Genomic DNA, 20,341 nt, shown 5'->3' with positions numbered 1-20,341 from the left:
TGGGACTGAAGACCCGTCACTCTATAGGGTCCCAAATTACTTGAAGAATAATGCATAGCATTACAACGATACGAAAAATTCATGTATTTTTAAAGTAATAATAAAAAATGACTTAGTAGTTGGAAAAGAACTTCTTTAAAGGAGAATTTTATTAATTCTGCCAGAAGCGAATTTACCATGTCATAATTATGAGTTGCCCTGAAAGGGATTCCTGAGAATGCACATGATAAGTGATTTACTTAGTTATGTGATAGACAACGTGGGCCTCAAAAATGCATTCTGACCGAGCTCTAGAGTCATCAGGGGGCCTCAAAGTTATTGTGAGCCTAAAGCCACACTTTTAGTTAGTCAGGCCCTGAATAGGGGGAGAAGGCTGGGCACTCCTAATCGCTTCTTATTGAGATAAGGTGTTTTGAGTAGTGTTCCCTCAAAGCGGTCAATGATATCCCTCAAATGTGAGCTGTTTTTAGTTCTATTATCATCTAAGTCATTCACCAAATCGTATGAGAAAAGAACAACTTTTTCAGTGTATGGGCAATGGAGGTGTTATCAACTTGATTTTCAAAACCTTCTAAAACAAAGTATGTACCTATTTTATTTCACTAAAAAACCCCCAAACAATCTGAATAATAAGATGGGTTTTATTACATTTGAAATGAGGAAGTTACCTTGCCACTCCCAGTAGTTCCTAATTGTGAACTGTGGTTACGATTTTTTAAACGTTAGTATCTTCTACACATATACAGGCCACAAATAGACTTTTATAATATTCTAAGATAATACTATTTTGAAAATTTCTCAAGTGTACTCTAAAGACTTTTTAAGCAGATAATTTTCAATAATCTAATAGTTTATTCAACCTCACATTAAAAAAAAAAGCTATCTATTGTTAGCTTTTCACGTGAACACAGTATCATATAATGAATGAGAAAAACGTAAAAAAAAATGTTTTATCTTTTTTAATAAATATAACCAAAACTTTAATTCAAGTACACTTGAGAATGAATTTAAATGTTGAAAAATCTTGCTTTTAGAATAATACAACATAATGAAGCAAAAGGGCTTGACACTTTTTACAGAAATTTTCAACAATAGATTGAATACTGCGCTAATTTAAACGCTAAAATAAATTTCACAAGATCCAATAAAGTGAAACCAAGAGAATCCCGAGCGTTTGCTTTTAGGATGAATTAAAAAATAAATTTCACCCGTTTCGAGATACACTGCACGCATTTAAGATGTTTTTGAGTGTATAACGCGATATGTTGAGAGCAAAGAGGGTTTCCAACGTAAAGTGTACTGATTTGAATGAGAGTGGTGTAAGTCAAGAAATTTACAATTTTGAGGCATTGGTTTGGATTTCTTTAGATGATATTTTAAGTATGGGTTTTGGTTGCTCTTTAGGTGTATCAATAGTCCAAAAAATATATAAAAATATATAGACCACTAGGATAGCACAAAAATAGTGGGTTAATCGTTAAGTGTTGTTGTTGTTGTTGTTGTGTCCAATCCTTCAGGATCTAGCGACAGCTAGATCAAATCCATAATTCCATGCACCCTCGCAAAGTCGAGCACCAGGAGTGGGTTGTCGCGGACATCCTCAAGAGTGAGCCCCAAGCAATCCAGTAGGTGTTGCGGGGAGGCCGGCAGCAAATGGCACTTGGGACACGTTGGGAAGACTTTACGGCCGGATTCAAATGACATGCATTTCCGGTGCCCACTGAAGAGTCTTGAGATGGCCGTTTGGTCCTGTCTGTCGGCCTTGAAACGTAATGCACCTCCTGGTTTTGGTCTACTGTACCAAGAATGAGCTGGAGGAGCTAGCCAGACATGCCGGTCTCTATTTTTCGCCGCAGAGAAAATTTCTTCAAAGGTTAGGTCGTAATCAGTCGTGGCCATCTCAGAGCAGCCTCTTTTTGCCAAAGCATCCGCGGTTTCATTTCCCGGAATGTTGACGTGGGAGGGGATCCACTGAAGGTGGACGTCTCTTCGCTTTGAAATAGTTTTAAGCATATTGATGATTTGAATGCTTACTAGGTCATTTACTTGGTTCCAGTCCTGTAGATGTTGAATTGAGCTACGGCTGTCTGTAAGAATCCAGATGTCACTACAGTCTGTGGAGTGGAGAATTTGATTTAAACCCTCCTTAATAGCTATTAATTCGCTCTTAAAGACCGAGCAGTGGTCTGGGTTGCGTCGAGAGAGACGTACAGAAGGATTCTCAATATATATACCACTCCCAGTATGATTTGACTCGTCTTTACTCCCATCTGTATAAATAAGAGTAGCGTAACTCGGGATACTATTTATGACCTCCAGAGCCAGTTGTCGTAGATATTCAGGGACATCAGAGTTTTTGTTGGTTTGAGACGGTAGTTCAGAGTGGAAGTGAACTCCAAGGAGTCCCTCAGTCGGACTAACACAGGGTGTTAGAGATGAGTACTCCACTGAATGGGATATAATATCCAGTTTGTCGGCCAAATCGTTAAGTGTACTGACTTGAATGAGAGTGGGCAAGTCAAAACAGTTTACAGTTTTAGGCATGGGTTTCAGTTTTCCTTTAGTTCCTCTATTAAGTGTATCAGCTGCCTTAAATATAAAAAAAAATTATAGACCTTTAGGAGAGCACAAAAATAGCGGTCAATCGTTAAGTGGACTGACTTTAATGAAAGTGGTGTAAGTCAAAAAGTTAATAATTTTAAGCATGGGTTTTGTTGCTTTTAGGTATATCAGTAGCTCAAAAATATACAAAAATATATAGGCCACTTGAACGGCACAAAAATAGTGGGTCAATTGTTAAGTGGGCTGACTTTAACGAAAGTGGTGTAAGTCAAAAAGTTAATAATTTTAAGCATGGGTTTCGGTTGCTCTTTAGGTGTATCAGTAGCCCAAAAACATATAAAAATATATAGGCCACTTGGACAGCACAAAAATAGTGGGTCAATCGTTAAGTGGACTGACTTGAATGAGAGTGGTGTAAGACAAAAAATTTACAATTTTAGGGATTTGGGCTTCTTTTTAGTTCTTTTTATTAAGTGTATCAGTTGCCCTAAATATACAAGAATAAATAGACCACTGGGAAAGCACAAAAATAGTGGGTCAATCGTAAAGTGGATTGACTTGAATGAGAGTGGTGTAAGACAAAAAATTTACAACTTAAGGCATGGGTATTTTCTCTTTAGTTCCTCTATTAAGTGTATCAGTTACCCAAAAGTATGCAAAATTCTACAGACCATTAGGAGAGCACAGAAGTAGTGGGTCGATCGTTAAGTGGGCTGACTTGAATGAAAGTGGTGTAAGAAAATTCAATTTTAGGTATGGGTTTGAGTTTTTCTTTAGTTCCTCTAGTAAGTGTGTCAGTTGCCCAAAAATACATAGACCACTCGGAGAGCACAAAAATGGTGGGTCAACCGTAAGTAGACTGACTTGAATAAGAGCGGTTTAAATCAAAAGGTTTAAACTTTTTGTCATGGGTTTGGCTTTCTCTTTCTTCATCAGATGAAATTTGTTACAAGTAGTTAATTGACGCCTTGCTGAAATATTCATTCGTACAACGTTTAAAATTGTTTTAAAATGCACTAAAAACTAACTTAATTCTATAGGACAGAAACAATACCTTAATTAGAAGAAAATAATGGGTGTGAAGGATAATTCGCTTGCAAGCAAATATTACGCTGTCGTTGCTTTGTACCAAACAACTCAACCGTTCTCATCTTTTTATTATTTTCTGTTAAAGTGTGAAGAATTTCGTTCAATTGTCCAAATTAAAAAGCGTCAATTTTAATTAAAACACTTATTACTTTTTAAAATTTGAATGAAATGTCACTAAGCAGTGCTATAAAAATGCCAGATTCGAGCTCGAATAAACAAGAACACAGTTTTAAGAGTTTCGTTATTTTCCTTTTCCTTCCATTTATTTATTTATTTATTTATTAGGAACTTAATTTTGATACAGATTTTTTTTCGCTATGTCTGCTTAAACGCATATTCTATGGAAAAAATATATTCTCTCTCTCTCTCTCTCACGCTGAATAACTATTAAATACCAAAAGTAGTTTGAAAGAACCAATTTAGAAAAGTAAATGGTACGTTCTATTGAAAAATTCTTTGAAATTTGTTTTTTAAAGCATTTGAAAGTTTAAGCATATTTTATTTTGACCTTTTTTGTTTTAGAGCATTTGAATCTAACTTATTTTCTTCTTGAATTTGTAAGTACAAAATGTTAATATTTAACGGGTTTTAAATTAATATCAATTAATGATAATGTACGAAGTAAAAGTGAAATCAACGAAAGATCTCATACGTTCTCTTTTAGCTACAACCTCCCCCCTCACACACATTTTAATTTCAATAACTTTAACGCTAGTTTTTATATACAGTAGACCCTCGTTTTACGCGGGTTTATTTTACGCGGTTTCGATTATGCGCGGTTTAAGATTCGACACCTTTATTTTACTTTACGTGGATGAGTGTCGGTTTTACGCGGATGCGGCAATGCAAAAACATAAAATTTTCCCCTCTTTCAAAATCCAAACTCCTAAAGATTACAGATTACGCGTAATCAACTGCATTTTGGCATGCCAATAATTGAGTTTCGGCCACTGGAGACATTTTATGCGATTGGTTCCAGAGCTCTTTCCAGAAGTTAAGTTATTAAACTCACACAGTTCAGAACTCACTGGAAGAAGAGCTTTTAGGAGTGACAAAGGAGGAAAAAATCAACGAGGATACCGACGTCGGTGACGCACAACCAAAAACGTTCACATTGAAAATTTTGAGCCATTCCTAGACAATAGAAATGATCTTTCTGATTTGCTAGCGAAGGAAGATTCTATCATGGAAATGACACAAGTGATCATGGATGCGTTAATGCTCTGGAAAGAATTACACAGAAAAATTCTTAATGACTGCCAAAAGACTATCATAGCCAGCTCCTCTTTGTAAGCAGAACACGAAATCAATTTATGTGTTTTTATGCATGTTGTGCATAAAAGTCGATATAAGTACACATTAAACTTATTATACTACAATTAGTCATCACTGGAATGAAGTATTTTGTTATCTACGGAACCAAACCCCTATTTTAGCACTATTATTAGGTCTCAATTTAAGCGGCATTTCCGCGGAACGTAACCCCCGAGTAAAACGAGGGTTTACTGTACATTCTAACTTTTTTTTTTCTTTCAAGATAATCCAGTGAGTACTGAAATGCAGAAATAATTATTTTTAAAAAGAAAATCATGCTTCAGGAATGCTAGACTTTGTTTGTACAACACTATTTTCGGTTTATGTGCAAAAATATTCATTATCTTAAGTACTTGACATTTTATATATTTACATTTGTAGCAAAAGCCTTAAGCAATTATAAATTCGAACTTTATTTATGCTGAGTAAATATGAAACTAGTTACGATTCTAAAAATAAAAAAATAAAAAAAAAACAATTTTTGCGAAACATTCTCAAACTGCCACCATTGAAAATCGTCTTAAATTTATAAATGTTTCATTATTTATTATTGAGAAATGATTCGCATTTCAGTTGCCCGCAATATTAAAAATTAATTTGAACATCTGCTGCTGAGGTTATTTTGAAATGGTTTTTCCCTCTGAAAATAATTATACGAGGTGCTTGGTATCAAAATCAGCTTAATACATTTTTTTAATGGGCGGGGAAGGGAGTGGAACGCAAAATATTTGTTTTTGTAATTTTTAATTTGTTTTTGACATTGACAAGTATTCTTGTCAAGAGCCCTCTGCTAATGTCAACCAAACGTTTCAGCTTAATTTTGAATTCAATATAGTGCGCAGTTTAGCAATATTAGCTCATGAACTGCCCGGCGTTGCGCGAACTACCTGGATTCTTGTGCCAATCCTTGAAAAAAAGGAAAAACTCTCATGTCACACGACACATGTTTAACGCAGTCAGGATAAGGAGAAAAATAAAAATATCAGAATATCTTTAAAGACAGCAGTCCCTAAAAATAGCCATTAGAGCGAGAACAAGAGTTCTTTAAAAACCCTCGTAGAGTGAAGATGACAGTACTTGAAAATTCCCGTTAGAAAAAATGACAATTGTCCCTAGAAGTGTCCGATAGGAAAAAAAAAAATTCTCAAATGACTTCAACAGTACCTCTAAAAATCACCTAACAGAATAAAGACAACAGTCCTTCAAAACCCTTTGTAGAATAAAGGAACCTTCATAAGTGACGTAAACACACACAGTAGGGCCTGGTGGGGGAAAGTGGTCAATGGGGTAAAGTGGTCATTCGTCAAATAAATGGCTATAGCTTGGAAATAAATGTTCGAATGAATATGAAAATTTTATTTTAGAGTAGGACAGTTAGAAACTACAGTTTGAACCCAAAATTTTACAACTGCCAAAACTTTATTTTGTAAGAAAAAATTGTATGTGGGAATTTGAAAAATTAAAAAATCTAAACACCTTTTTAACTTGCTTGGGAAATTTTGTTTGCTGGAATTATGAACAGATTAACTGCACAGGTCGCTTCCTACATGTCTCAAGAACTCTTACTCATTAGCAGTTACCTGAATTCATTTTAGATATTTTTTTAGAACAGTTTAAGTAAGATGTGTGGGGTAAAGTGGTCATAATATTAGGTTTAACGAATATTGTTCTTCTAATGTCATTTAATCTTTAAGTATAAAGCAGATATAAATTAATTATTAATTTCACTTAATGTGTATTGTTTTTACAGTAAACGAAGTTAAATATACGAGTATATGCGTATGCATACGTATATATACTCGCGTAGGCACGTATATAAATATATTCACATAAATGCACCAATAAATACGTATAAGGGCATCTGCAAGTATTTTTATCCATACATATATACATTCTATACATATATACACGTATATCCTCCCTTACACTCGTATAGATACGAACACTTATATACTCAGGTAGACACGTATATACGCATACGTACTCAAGTAGACACTTACATACAAGCATATGATATAAAAATATACAGGGTGAGTTTACATTTTTGAGCAAATTATTAAAAGGTGTTAGAGGGGAGGATAAGAAGTGAGAACCATACACTGTAAAAAAAATCCGGAAACGTTTCTGAGTATATCGTGCAGCTGTGGTTCATGAAAGTTTCAAAAACGTTTCTGAGTATTTCGGAATCCTCTTTCTGTAATGTCAAGAAACGTGTCTGAGTATTTCGGAATCCTCTTTCTGTAATTTTCAGAAACGTTTCTGAGTATTTCGGAATCCTCCTTCCGTAATTTCCAGAACAGTTTCTGAGTATTCTGTGCAGCTGTGGTTCATGAAAGTTTCGAAAACGTTTCCGAGTATTTCGGAATTCTCCAAACAATTTTCAAAAACGTTTCCGAGAATTTCGGAATCCTTCTTCCGTGATTTTTTCTAAAATATAATTCTTTATTATAGTATTGCATACCATATCAGTTTCAATTCTTTCATATCTAAGAGCAATAATACAAGCAATTTTAGAATCATTCGTGGATTTTTTTTTTTTTTTTTTGAATTTCTAATGACAAATAGCATGGTTAACAGCATAACATATGCACAGTTATAAATTTTTGAAAAATTATGAAATAATCTAGTAGTTTCATTCCTAATCACAAAATCATCAGGGAATTGGAGTGGGGGTACCTTCTGAAAAGTGGGGATTGTTTGTTAAACAATCTTAAACTTCAGTTTTTCTCTCAATATTTTCAAGACAAAACTATCAACATATTGTATTTTTAATGCAGAACTTAAAAACATATCTTGTATCAAACTTGATAGCTTTTATCTTCGGATAAAATTTGACAGGACTTACCTACCCTTCGCGTTCCGGAATTCGTTCACCTCAAGTCAATTTCTCTGACGAACAAAGTGTACCGAAAAGTACCAACAGAGAAATTGATGAATTTAAATATGACACCAAGTCCCCCTGCTGGAACCATTCGGGTTGATTCTTCTGTTCTTGCCCTTTTCCAGCTCATCACAAATATAAATACTTATTCAAAATAGGTTACTGATTTTATTTTTACAGTGTGCGCAAAATGCATTATATATTTTATTTATTAAAACATTGAACTCTATTACATGATTATTCCATTTCATATATACGAGAATCCCCCCCCCCCACCATAAGAGTGATGGTGCACCCATAAAATGCTATGAAGCGTCCACCCCCCCCCCCCCTTGAAAAAGCAACATCATATACATTATAAATCAAAGTATCATATACATTATAAATCAAAGTATCATATAAATTATAAGTCAAATACTTTAATATGGTGTAAAAATACAAAATTATTTTATTAAGTCTTTTTTTTTTTTTTTTTTGCTTTTGGTAAAATTGAGGCTCGTAAAACGAAAAAAATGAAGACACTTTTAAATACATATATGTATCTATTTGTTAAAGAAATTAATACACATTTAACTAATTTAAAGCGTTTCGCTATGCAAATATTTTAAGAGATATCGTCATTTAGATAATACTGAAGCTCTATGTTCCTAATTACAAGAGATAGTTTTTTTTTACTTCATACAATCTAGCTACACTGTTTACAAGAGAATGAAAACATGCAACATTAAAGACGAACTATCAAACCTGACAATTTGCATATTATAAAATTTAATTCATAATGGTTGATACATAAATGTTCAGCCAAGAATTAACTGAGATTGACACATAAAAACAAAGTACACAATAACACTTATTTAAAGTCTTTTATAATCTTCAATTCATAAATTTTACAGAATAAAACTAGACACACTTGCACTTTAAATATGTGTTCTATGTAATGTAAAATATTTTCAAATTGCAATAGTTCACAACGAAAAAATGATACTAAAGAAAATAGTTTTTTTTTTTAACGAGATTTATATGAACTAAATCTCTTTAAAGTAACAGAGTTGCAAAGCGACTTACCTATTCGTCGGTGGTGGTCTTTTGCAGGCTTTGGTCACCAAAAAGGTGATTTTTATGACAGAATAAAGTTCTGCCAACAAAAATTACCCATTTGGTAAAAAGAAGAAAAGTATCCAAGAAAAAAGTAAATTACCTACACAAGTTATGCGACGCAATGAATTTACATGGCGTCCTCTCGGCAGTTATTTGGTTTTTAATTTCAGTTTGTATTCCTTCCGCGAGCATGCGTCGAGAATTTGCACTTCGTACTTAAAAATAAGTGACATAGCTTCAAATTCAATCTCATGACGATACATAAGCAAGACTTTAAAATTATCTTCAGTGAATTCATGCGAGGAACAAAACTTCTACTAATCCCCTTGATGAGTGTTACTTCGCATACATGAGTCAGCACTTGTTTTCATTGCGTGCTTTCGAAAGTTTCAGTTTGAATTTGCTGCTGGACTATAAAATTGCCGTGTGAGCTGCGCATGCGTCGACTCTTACTTTCTTGCTAAACGGGAAATGTTTTTGATTATAGCAGAAAACTGCGGAGGGCGTACGAATCTGTGTATTACGGAAAACTTTTTTGTATATTCAGAGAGTTTTCCGAGATTTTTTACAGTGTAGGAACAAACATATGGTCACAAAGACAATGCTGATGCGCTACATGCACGCAAAGCCAGGAACTGATGGATGCAAAACAGGTCAGAAATTTATTACACAAAGACAATTTTTACACAACATTTGAGGTCTTAAGAAAGTTTTAAAGCGACTGATCAAAATTTGTGGCCTTCAGCTGTTTTTTACATCTGTCGCAATCACAAATCACTCTCTGTAGCAATAACAAGACTTATGAAAAACTTTCCTCAGTCGCTGCGTCTTTGTTGCGATGCTTGTATTAGAGCTACTACAGACCGTAACTTTTAAAAACTGCTCTAAATATTTCTTAAAAACTAAAACTTTGGGTAAAATCATCTTTGTGTAACAAATTCGTGCCCTATTTTGCATCCATCAATTTTCGGCTTTGTGTGCATGTAGCGCGTCCTTATGATTCTTTGCATCTTATCCTCCCCTCTCACACCCCTTAGATTTTTGCCCAAGAGCTTGGATGCACTCTGTAGACATACATGTATGTAAGGGTATATACTCGTATATACATATATATACTGGTGTATGCGCGTAATAGTACGTATATGCGTCTATACAGGTATATAATCGTGTTTATACGTATACATACGCATGTACTTGTGCTTCCATATATATATATATGCGTGAGTAGACACGTACCAAAGACGCAGTGGATGTATCAACGAATTAATTCGTGTTTATGTAAGCATGTATACTTATATTTGCGTATATACGTCTACTATATACGTATATACTCAAGTATGCACGTATATACCCGAGATGCAAGTGCATACGCGCGTATGGCGTTCGTTTATGCGTATATACTCGTATATACACGTGACACGTATATACTCGTGTAGACACGTATACATTCCTGTAGGTCATCACGTATTCATGCTTATATACTCATGTATATACGTATATACTTGAGTAGGCACGCGCATACATATACCTGATACATGTATCCCCTCATATATGAATGTGTTTACTCATGTTTACACGACACGTATATACTCGTGCATACACACATATACTTGTGCATATACTTGTAACTATAAAAAACTCCGAAATATACAAATATTAAGGTTATTTATAATGGTTTTGCATTCATTTTTAACTATGACCACTTTACCCCATGCTATGACCACTTTCCCCCCCACCCCATGGGGTAAAGTGGTCATAAATACATAGGGAAATAAAAGTGTTATAAAACTACTTAAATCAATATTTTTTTTCCTGAAATTCAATGTACCGTGTTCTTTAATAATGCAATGTAAAGTAACAACAAAAAAAGTTCAATCACTGGCTTAGTCAAAGCTGACCCAAGGATACCAAGTCACGTGACTCAATAACGACGAATGGTTCGCATTTTGCGTGAAACAAGTGAAAGAAACCTTATTTCTTTCAATGCTTTGCTTTAAAATATATCACGTGACTAAGGGTCTGAGTTTCATGAATGAAAATCTTCACTCCCTCCATTTTATCTCATCTCAATGCAAGAACTGATTCTCAAACTAGGTTCCTCGGAGCCAGACTGACGTAAGTCCTAAAATTGCGATTTTCCGTTATTTCGCAAAGTATGTAGAAGCCTATTCCGTGTCGAGCCATGCGAACGAAATTCTTTATGAAAAATTCTTTTCAGTTTTTTACCAGGTTTAAAAGAACGCACTTCCCATCCTTTACATGCGCCAGAAAAAAAGTTTTCCCTCTCTCCTGCAAAATTATCATGATGTGACTTACGTCCTTCTGGCTCTGAGGTACAGAAATTTCCATTTAAATGACGACATGCTCTTATTTACCACTTAGCGACGAATGTACCGTTTTTCATCTGTGTATGTATTTTGCTGTTTACCACGAAAATTGCTATGGAGTAACACCCATTAGCCCTCCCCCCCCCCACACGCAGGAAAACTATGAAATGACGGGTCTAGAGGGAAGGCACTTCTAAATTTAAGCTTCTTCACGATATATGGATGCTTCACTTGCCAAATCGATTAACGCCATAAAACAAAAAGTTGAGAAAAGTGATGAAGATTATTCTGTTTTCAACAGGAGTGAATGGGTCCTCGTGTTACATTTTCCGCCATCGCAGGATCAGAAATGTACTGAACCAAAAGTTCAATATAAGTTCTGAGCAGTATTAAAGCAGAAATGAGGATTTTTTTCAAAAAGTGGAGTTAATCGATGTGGCAACTGAGGTATCCATATGGGGAGGGCTGTGTGTAGTTTACTGAGGAGTTTGTGGACAACGGAGGTGTTTCCGGTGCTGTATTTACCTTGCGCTACCTTCCTATACTCAATTCAGCGAGAGCTGATAGAGGAAGTAAACAAAGAGGATTACTACTTTCATGACTTACTCGCCCGATTGGCAATGCTGTTCGCATTGAAAGCGCGGACATTTTGCTGATCTGATTGGCGCTGTTTTCAATCATCCCAGCACCAAGCAGACAGCGGTAACGCCAATTGTCACGTTGCTTTGTTTACGTCCACTATCAGCTCTCGCTAAATGGACTATAGTGGTGCTATTGCGACCGGCACCCAGCTAAACACCAAGGACTTTCCCTTTTCAAGAAGCTGCCAAAGAAGAAATATACACTTCCAAAGTCAGGCGCAAAGCTTCTCGAGCCGACCTCATCGATAAGTTTAGAAAATGAAGCAAACGTTAATTGAGGCAGTGAGAAGCAAAGGGATATATATATATAAGTGAACATTTTCAAGTTTTGAGTAATACGCGTTTAAAGTTCTGGTCCTAGTTCCGCTCCTTGAAAAGTTTTCCTAAATCATGCTGTATAGAAGTATAGAAGTACCTACCAGAACTACTAGTACTATCTCTTGCCCCAAAACAGAGGAGAAGTTCACCTGCCTTTTTTACTAGTTATCTCCAAATTTTTAATTTTGGCACTTAAATCTCTTTGCTTCTCAATGCCTCACTTAATCAGTTTTTGGAAAATTCATTTTTTTAAAAAATATTTTCCATTAGTAGGGGATGCAGCATAGGCGGATTTAGGACTGAGTTCCTGGGGGGGGGGGGGCAAGATTTTTTTTTGGAGCAACATTAGTTGTAATCGAGGCTGGATTTACATATTTAACATGGTCCAAAGCTATTTCAGTTTTTGAGAGACAACTTTTCCGTCGGTGGCGAAAAAGGCCTTTTTTTAAAGCCGCCCTCCCCCCATGATTTCGTAAAAGCATGCCTTTAGGTACTTTTTTGTGTTTTCATTGCTTTCTGTCGTTTTAAATTGAACTTAAGAGGGGAAATGTTATCCCTAAGTGGGGTATAGAATATCTCCAATTTTAAGAAGTCCGGGGCTTTCCCCCCCCCCCCCCCTGAAAGGAATTTTTGTAAAATAGATGTAAAATTATGCATTTTGAAGCCTCATAAGGGGTTATTGGAACTACAAAAATCTCGGAAAAAATAGGCGAAATATTAATTTGCAAATTACAATAATACACAGTAAAAATTGTTTCGGATCAACAAATCAATGACAGCAATCCTCAGAGAGAAAAAGCGATGGAGAAGAAAAGATTATGCATTGTTAATTGCTTAACTTCGGCTGTCGGTTCCATTCAATTGTTTTTGATCACGCCTCCAACCCACCCACAAATACAGCATTGAATTAAATACAAAATGATCAATAGTAAAAGATGTTTTAAAAGAAATTGTGTACATATTCGAAAATAGGTAACAAGAGTAACATGCTGCCCATTTGGACAATTCATAATTTATACATTTGATAAGAATATAAAATTGAAGTGCACTTTGCTTAGGAATTTTAAAGACTGATCTAATTCTTTTCAAGGACCCGAGAACAATTAAGATTATTTAAAGCACTTCATTTGCCCTTTCCAGTCTCTGAAATTTAGTACTAGGTTGTACAGTTTTAATGTATTGTTCTAACTTTGTAAGAGCAACTATTTTAAGTTTAAAAGAAAAAATATTTCCCAATGCACCAACTTTTTTCAATTACAAGTAGTGCAGAAAACGAAAAGGAGTAGAAGTAGTGTAATTTTTTTTCAGGCTAAACAGATTAACAATATACAGAAGAAGTAAGATAAAAACAAGCACTACAAAAAAATTCCCAAAATACAGCATTCAAGATTAAATAAACAGCAAACAAGGTATAAAACATGTGAGTAACAAAAACTTATCTCAAGTAATATGTTACAGAAACGCGAGAACCATGACTTTTACATTTTTGCAACAGGATATCGCAAGGAGTTGAATTTGACACATTTCGGCATGTTTCGCCCTACCCCCCTCACATTTGTTATAAATTTAAAAACTTATAATTTGTATCCACACTTGTCCTGATTTTTACTGTTTTCAAGAACTTTAAAATGAAATTATTTTTTTAAGAACTTTTTTTTTTTTGAAACAAATCATAAAATTTTGGGAGTTGAGAGCCTTCAACAAAGTGGGTGTCCTAAGCTATAGCTTGTTTAGTTTATTGGTAAATCCGTTATTTTTTTAAATCTGTGTTTTAGCTTCTAATTCGTTGAAATAATCGTCGATTGTTTCAAGTATTGCAGCTGAACGCATAGCTAGATCAGAAGTTTTCACTTCAAAATAGTCGCTTTTAACACATTTCAACAACACAGTGCGAGCCTTACTACTTGTAATACCCCCCCCCCCCCCCCCCAGTGTATGTTGCCCTCACCCCACCCCAAGGAGATTCGCTATTCTCTTCATTTTCACATCTAAATTATTCAAAAAAGAAAAAAAAAAAGTTTTTTTTTCTTTTAAGATTTTGGAAAGTGTTTTGTTACTATGTATAAAGTCCATCCAAGACTGGGGGAGGGGCACTGCCCCTCCTCGCCCCCCCCTTAAATCCGCCCATGGATGCAGCTACTCTCCCTTAAAACAGAGCTGTGATTGAGTGATACTGTGAAAAAACGAAGAAATGCTTAACAAAGATGATATTTAGAAAATATTACTATTAATATAACAATGGGGTGGTTTCCTTCAGTCAAAAGTACTACTTTTAGTCATTGAAATGGACCAAATGAGCAAAAAAAAAAAAAAAAAAAAACTTGGACCCAGAAAATACTTTCATTTTCCCAACAGTTATTTTTTAATTAATTTTTTTAAATGTCCGATTCTTCAAACAAGGCGTGGTCCTTTATGACGTCACAAATGATGCACTATGGCGCATCGATTTATCACGTTTCCACGTTGTGATAATCAAGAAGTGAATTAAAGACTGCGCTCTCGCTTGTTATCAACCATATCGATGCCAATACACGTGAGTAAAGATACGAATTAAATATTTTGCTCTGTGAATGGCAACGCAGAATGACATTTCATCATTTGTGATGTCATCGGCAAGAAATGTAAACTATAAAAGCGCACCAATTTAAGTAATTTTTTAAAAATATTAAACTTAAATTATTTAAAAAATAGTTAGATCTTATGTTTTTAAGCATGTTCTTTCAGAAAAAAAACTTTTAAAATTTTAGAAATGACCCCATTGTAATCTATTAGTATCTTCAGAAAACAATCACTAATTTCTTATACATGAATGTTTTTGGGAAATATTGAAAAATTAAGATGATAATTCGGAACTCCAGCGCTCGAATACGCTACCTTGCGGTGATTTACAAAACTGCCGATGGAACTAAAACATTGCCACGTTGCGTTCCACGTGTGTCTGTTGACGTAAACACAGGCAGTTTGTTCTGAGTATTTATTAACGCAATCGATGTCTTAGTTTGCTTTCAGCTACAGAAATTAATTCGTCCCTTAGTAGTATTCTCGAGCTTCTCAAAATAATGTTAGTTTTCCTTATTTCTTTCAAAAAAGTATTAAATGGTGGAAGCGTAAACAAGAAAACTCTGGATTAACAAAATTGGATAACGTTATACCAGGTAAAAATTTTTATTGTTTTGTATGAATTTGTAAGAATATGAGTTTTTTTTAATCTTAAATTAATTTAACTAATCATATTTTACAGCAGCATTTAGTTGGAATGGACAGTATGCAAAATATTTTCTTGAATTTATTATCGTAGAACAAAATGAAAAATGTTTAACCGAGAAAGAATTTACTTTATTCCTTTTATTCTCAGCTGAAAGGTTTCGCCAAATTTGTTTAGGATTATAGTTTTAGTATTGTGCGAGCAAAGTAGCCTTGGCGAGATTTCGCGTTTTTAGTTAAACCATTTTTAATTTTTATCATGAGTGGAATAAAATGATAGTAAGATTACAGAATTCGATAAGTAAAAAGAAATAATGGTCAATCAACTGAAAAGAAAACTACCACCATATATAAACTGTGAGTACACATTTTATTTATTTTGTTCTGAGTGAATTTGAATAAATATCAGTTTTTCAATTCGATGAAAAAAAAAACGAACTTAACAACATTGACTGGACACTTTTCCTTAACCTAATTCCACATAAATGATTTAAATAACCTTTGTTACAACAGTATCCTACTGAAATAGACAGTATGCAAATAAATTTTCTTGAAAATATTTATCGCAGAACAGATTGAAAAATCCAGAAAGAAGGTTAAGAATTTGAACAATAAAAAATAAAAGTTCGCCAAAAATCTGTTTATAGGGTTATGGTTTTAAAATTGTGTGAAAGAATAATGTATCTTGACAAGATTTTGCATATCAGGTAAATCATTTCCATGACGAATGAATTAAATGCATGATTTCTTTGGATATCCAATCATATAGTCATAGAAATAAATTATCTAGTGTTAAACGTTACTCTTGACAGTATGCCACGTATGTGCACTATGTGACAAAAATGTCAACAAATGCCGGAAATGTCACGAAACTGAACTTAATATGTACTAATGTATAGAAAAAAACGGTACAAAATGAAAATGCCGTTCGAAGCGAACCAAAAATTTATGAATTCCGAATTCAACATCGTGAAAATGGCTGCTTCAGAACAACTTACTGTGTGTTCTGCATTAATTGTTTACTTTCGTAATACTTATTGGTTTCTAATCTCTTTCTACATGGGTCAGAATAACCAAAAGACTTTGAAAAATCTTTTCAAATGAATAAAGCGAAAAAAATCATACATAACAACAAAAATCACAACACACTCTTTAGCATTTTCTTCGTTACCACATGCGTTTGTTTTAGTTTTTAAGTCGGCCATTAGACAGTGAATGCAGTGCCCCCTACAGTTCGTTGGAGTTGCGAATCGACAATCGCGGAAAAGGTTGTAATCCACAATGGAAGATGAACAGTTTTATTGTAAATTGAAATGTACAAGGATAAACAAATATACGGGCTTCATTTTCTATGCAAAATATTTAATATTTTCTTCTACACACTACTACCTAACAAAATGATGAATCATTTCTAAAACAGAAAATTACCGTATTCAACCACAATTATTTCAAGTAAAGAGGTCAGAAATTTTCGTTCGTCTTATCCGAGACTTTCAATTTACTGTACACATTATACGTGAAATTTTTAATGTAACGAATAAAAATGTTCGTTTTAGCCATGATTTCGTATTAAACGTTATTGTATTGTGAGTGATCAACTGTATATGTATGTATGTAAACTCTCGGTTTTTAATTTTGTAGATAAAATACTTAAATGTTTCGACAGTGCTAATGTGTTGATGCATCGTAAGTTAGATTAAGTAGTTGGGGAGGGGGGAGGGACTATGAAGAAAAAATTTATAAATAAGTTCCAAAAATATTGTTGTTTATAAAGATTCAAATATTTTGTGCTTCACGGGGGGGGGGGGGGTTACATACTACGGTTCTGAAAGGGCAAGGAAATGGCTGCCACATTTGTAAGCAACTTGGATACTGTTGCATAATACAGCACCAAACGTCTGCACAAAGAAACTCCCAAGAGGTTACCATCCCGGAAAACTCTACGAAAATAACTTTCATTTTTATCACGATTCAATTTAAAATTTCCTCGGTAGACAACAATCCAGTCACGCTCAGAACACTGAATTTTATCCGACCTCTTTTGAAAAATGTCATGATAGTTATGAATAGGCAAAATGGGAAGCGAAAATTTTAGATAAGATCCGAGATGCATAAATCATACCGTTTCGTTTTTCTACGAATCACAAAAAAAGAAAAAGAAAGAACGACAACGAAAGGAAAATATACAAATGAACAAAATAAAAGAAAAGAAGAAAGAGAAAAAGAAAGCAGAAAAGAAAAATAAATATATTTTCTTTCATTTCAGAAAAATAAAGAGCTGCAGATGAAAAGTAACGCCAAATCTACAAATTTAATAAAATTTTTACTAACTGGATGGATTTATTTTGAATTAAAACTCATCGCATACATACTCAAAAGGAAATGAACATCTAGCATCCAGCATTCATTTGAATTTTGACATCTTGAACTCAAATTATGATTTTCGCAAGCACGAATTGCGATACAAACGAAATAGAATGGAAACGGCCAAGGAATTTGCACCCGTCATATTATGACTGGTGATTTTATGGATTGGGTAAAACGAGGCATATCCATAAAAAAATAAATGGTCATCAGGATGCGGCAATAATTTATGGCCGACATCCACCAGTACACTCTTATCATAAAGATTATTTACAGCGTACAACTGTTGTGTATTTTTATTTCTTATCAATCTTAAATGATGGGAATTAATAACCTAGAAATTTTATATAGATGAAGAATTGCTGAAATAGAATCTATTGATTAAAATTAAGTGTCGAATGAGGAACCATTGTCAATTTAGTAAGCGTTTTCAATTGTAAACCTTGAAATTAACTATAATCTCGACAAGAAATAAAAATACACTAGCTGCGTCGCCCGGCTTTGCACGGTCTGTCTCGAAAATAAAAGTTATGTCAAGTGACGCGTGTTCAACAATCACGTTTGAACAAGAAAAAAAAATCCGTGAAATTTTGCTGCAGATTCCGGAAAAATAACCAAAAAGGAAACATTTTAAATCTTCCGATTACAGGAAAAGCCTCAAAACAAAACCCATAATTTTATTTCTTCATATTCGAGGAAAAAAATGGCAACAGATCTTACCTTCTCAATGATTTTCTTCACGCTACAAATTTCAATAAAAGCATTGTTACGGAAAGTTGAGATGAAGCACTGAATAAAATTTTAAACGAAGAAAAGCATTCGAAAAACGGTGATTTTATGTCGAAATCTAAGTATCATAATTAATTTTTTAATTGATGTCTCCACTAATTATTATCTGAGGATTATGTTAAATAGCCAAACATAAAGACGGGAAAATTACGAATGTATTGATAACTGGCTCGATGGTCAGTTCATTGGCGTTCGGGAGAAGTAACTTGGACATATGTTACAAAGACACATACGCCAGTTTTTAATTATGTAAGATTATAATAGTGTCTTAGAGCAAGCAGAAAAAAGATTTAAAATACTTACATCCCAAGCTTGTGATCCGATGTAGAAATTTTTACTGGTAGTACAAATTCATCTAGTAGTGTAAATACTTTATCCTTTAAGCCTAGTAAATGTAAAAAAGTTATAAAAAATTGGTATAGATTCCCCCTACCATCCTTACGCTCAGCAAAGAGCATAAAATTATTTTCAATTTTATTAACACTAAAACTCTTCATAAAGATATGAATAAAAACAAGAATGTATTGCTAATTTTCACTTTGCATCAATTTTACATGTGAAATTTGTTAAACTTTTATGCATCGTCGCCTCAGAACAGAAGTAATCTTACTGTTATATTTATATATGAGATCACAGATCTTACTCTTGCTCTGAGGCGACAATATGTTACCGGTGAAGTTTGAAAGCTCTATGTGTTGTATATACTGCGTAAAATTGAATGTATCAAACGATTCATATTTCACACACTTCTTACGCAATCTATAGAAGCAATATTAGGGTAGACCGGGGGATTGCCGCCACTTGGGGAAATGCCGCCACCCCTGATATTTGAGTCAATGAAACCAGATAGTCGGCCTGACAGCTCCTGACTTGTAGCGGACGATGCTACAACCAATGTCCCAAGTCGATTGCAGTAATTGCGCGCGTTGTTTTTTTCTTGTAGTGTTGAACGTTGTTTTGAAGAAATTTGATCTTATTTTTCCACTTTGAATTACTTGAGGTATGTACCTTTAGATGTTACAGTGGCAGCATTTGCTATGAGCAACCTTTAATTAGATATTTTAGCGTATATTTTAATCAACAATATTTATCACTTCCTTTTGTTTGTTGATGTCTTTAAATCTACATTTCTTCCATCTTGTCGGATCGGGGTCAGGATGCCCCCTCTCCGGGGGTGATGCCGCCATAGTGGCAGCATTACCCCCGGAAGCATATTTACACTTTCGGTTAAAAGAAATTATTTAAAGGAACGAAAACGCGCTGTTGTAAACTGTGCTTAGTAAAAAGAGTTAATTAACAAAAGTTAGTCATAACAGAAGAAACTGGTGAAGAAAATAATATTGTAAATGCGAGCAATACGTCTGAAGGTGAGTTACTGGATGTAGCAGCTTTCTCAACAAAGACCGTTCATGAAGTGCCTTGATAAACGTTTCTTCAATCGCTAGAAAAATTTTTGCCAATTCCCAAATTGGCAGCAGAAAGGGTAGAAGAAAGTTCTAAAACAAAAGGTCACTCGTCAATTCTAACGGGAACCCCGATGAAAACAGTTTTGGAAGAAACAGTCTGAAAGAAAGGAAAAAGACATTGAAAAAGAAACAAGCCGAAAGAAAATCTGCAGCAAAGGTCTTGGGAATGTATATCAAAACTGAATCCAAGGCAAAGAAAGAGAAAGCAGTGACAACACGGCATAAGAAAATGAATAAATATGTAAAGAAAAGGGGCAAGCGACTTTTTAGTTTGGAAAACTTTCAGAT

The sequence above is a fragment of the Uloborus diversus genome, chromosome 2 (assembly GCF_026930045.1).
Source record: "Uloborus diversus isolate 005 chromosome 2, Udiv.v.3.1, whole genome shotgun sequence".
Lineage (NCBI taxonomy): Eukaryota > Metazoa > Arthropoda > Arachnida > Araneae > Uloboridae > Uloborus > Uloborus diversus.
The sequence above is the reverse complement of the archived record's forward strand: the minus strand, read 5'-3'. Positions refer to the sequence as shown.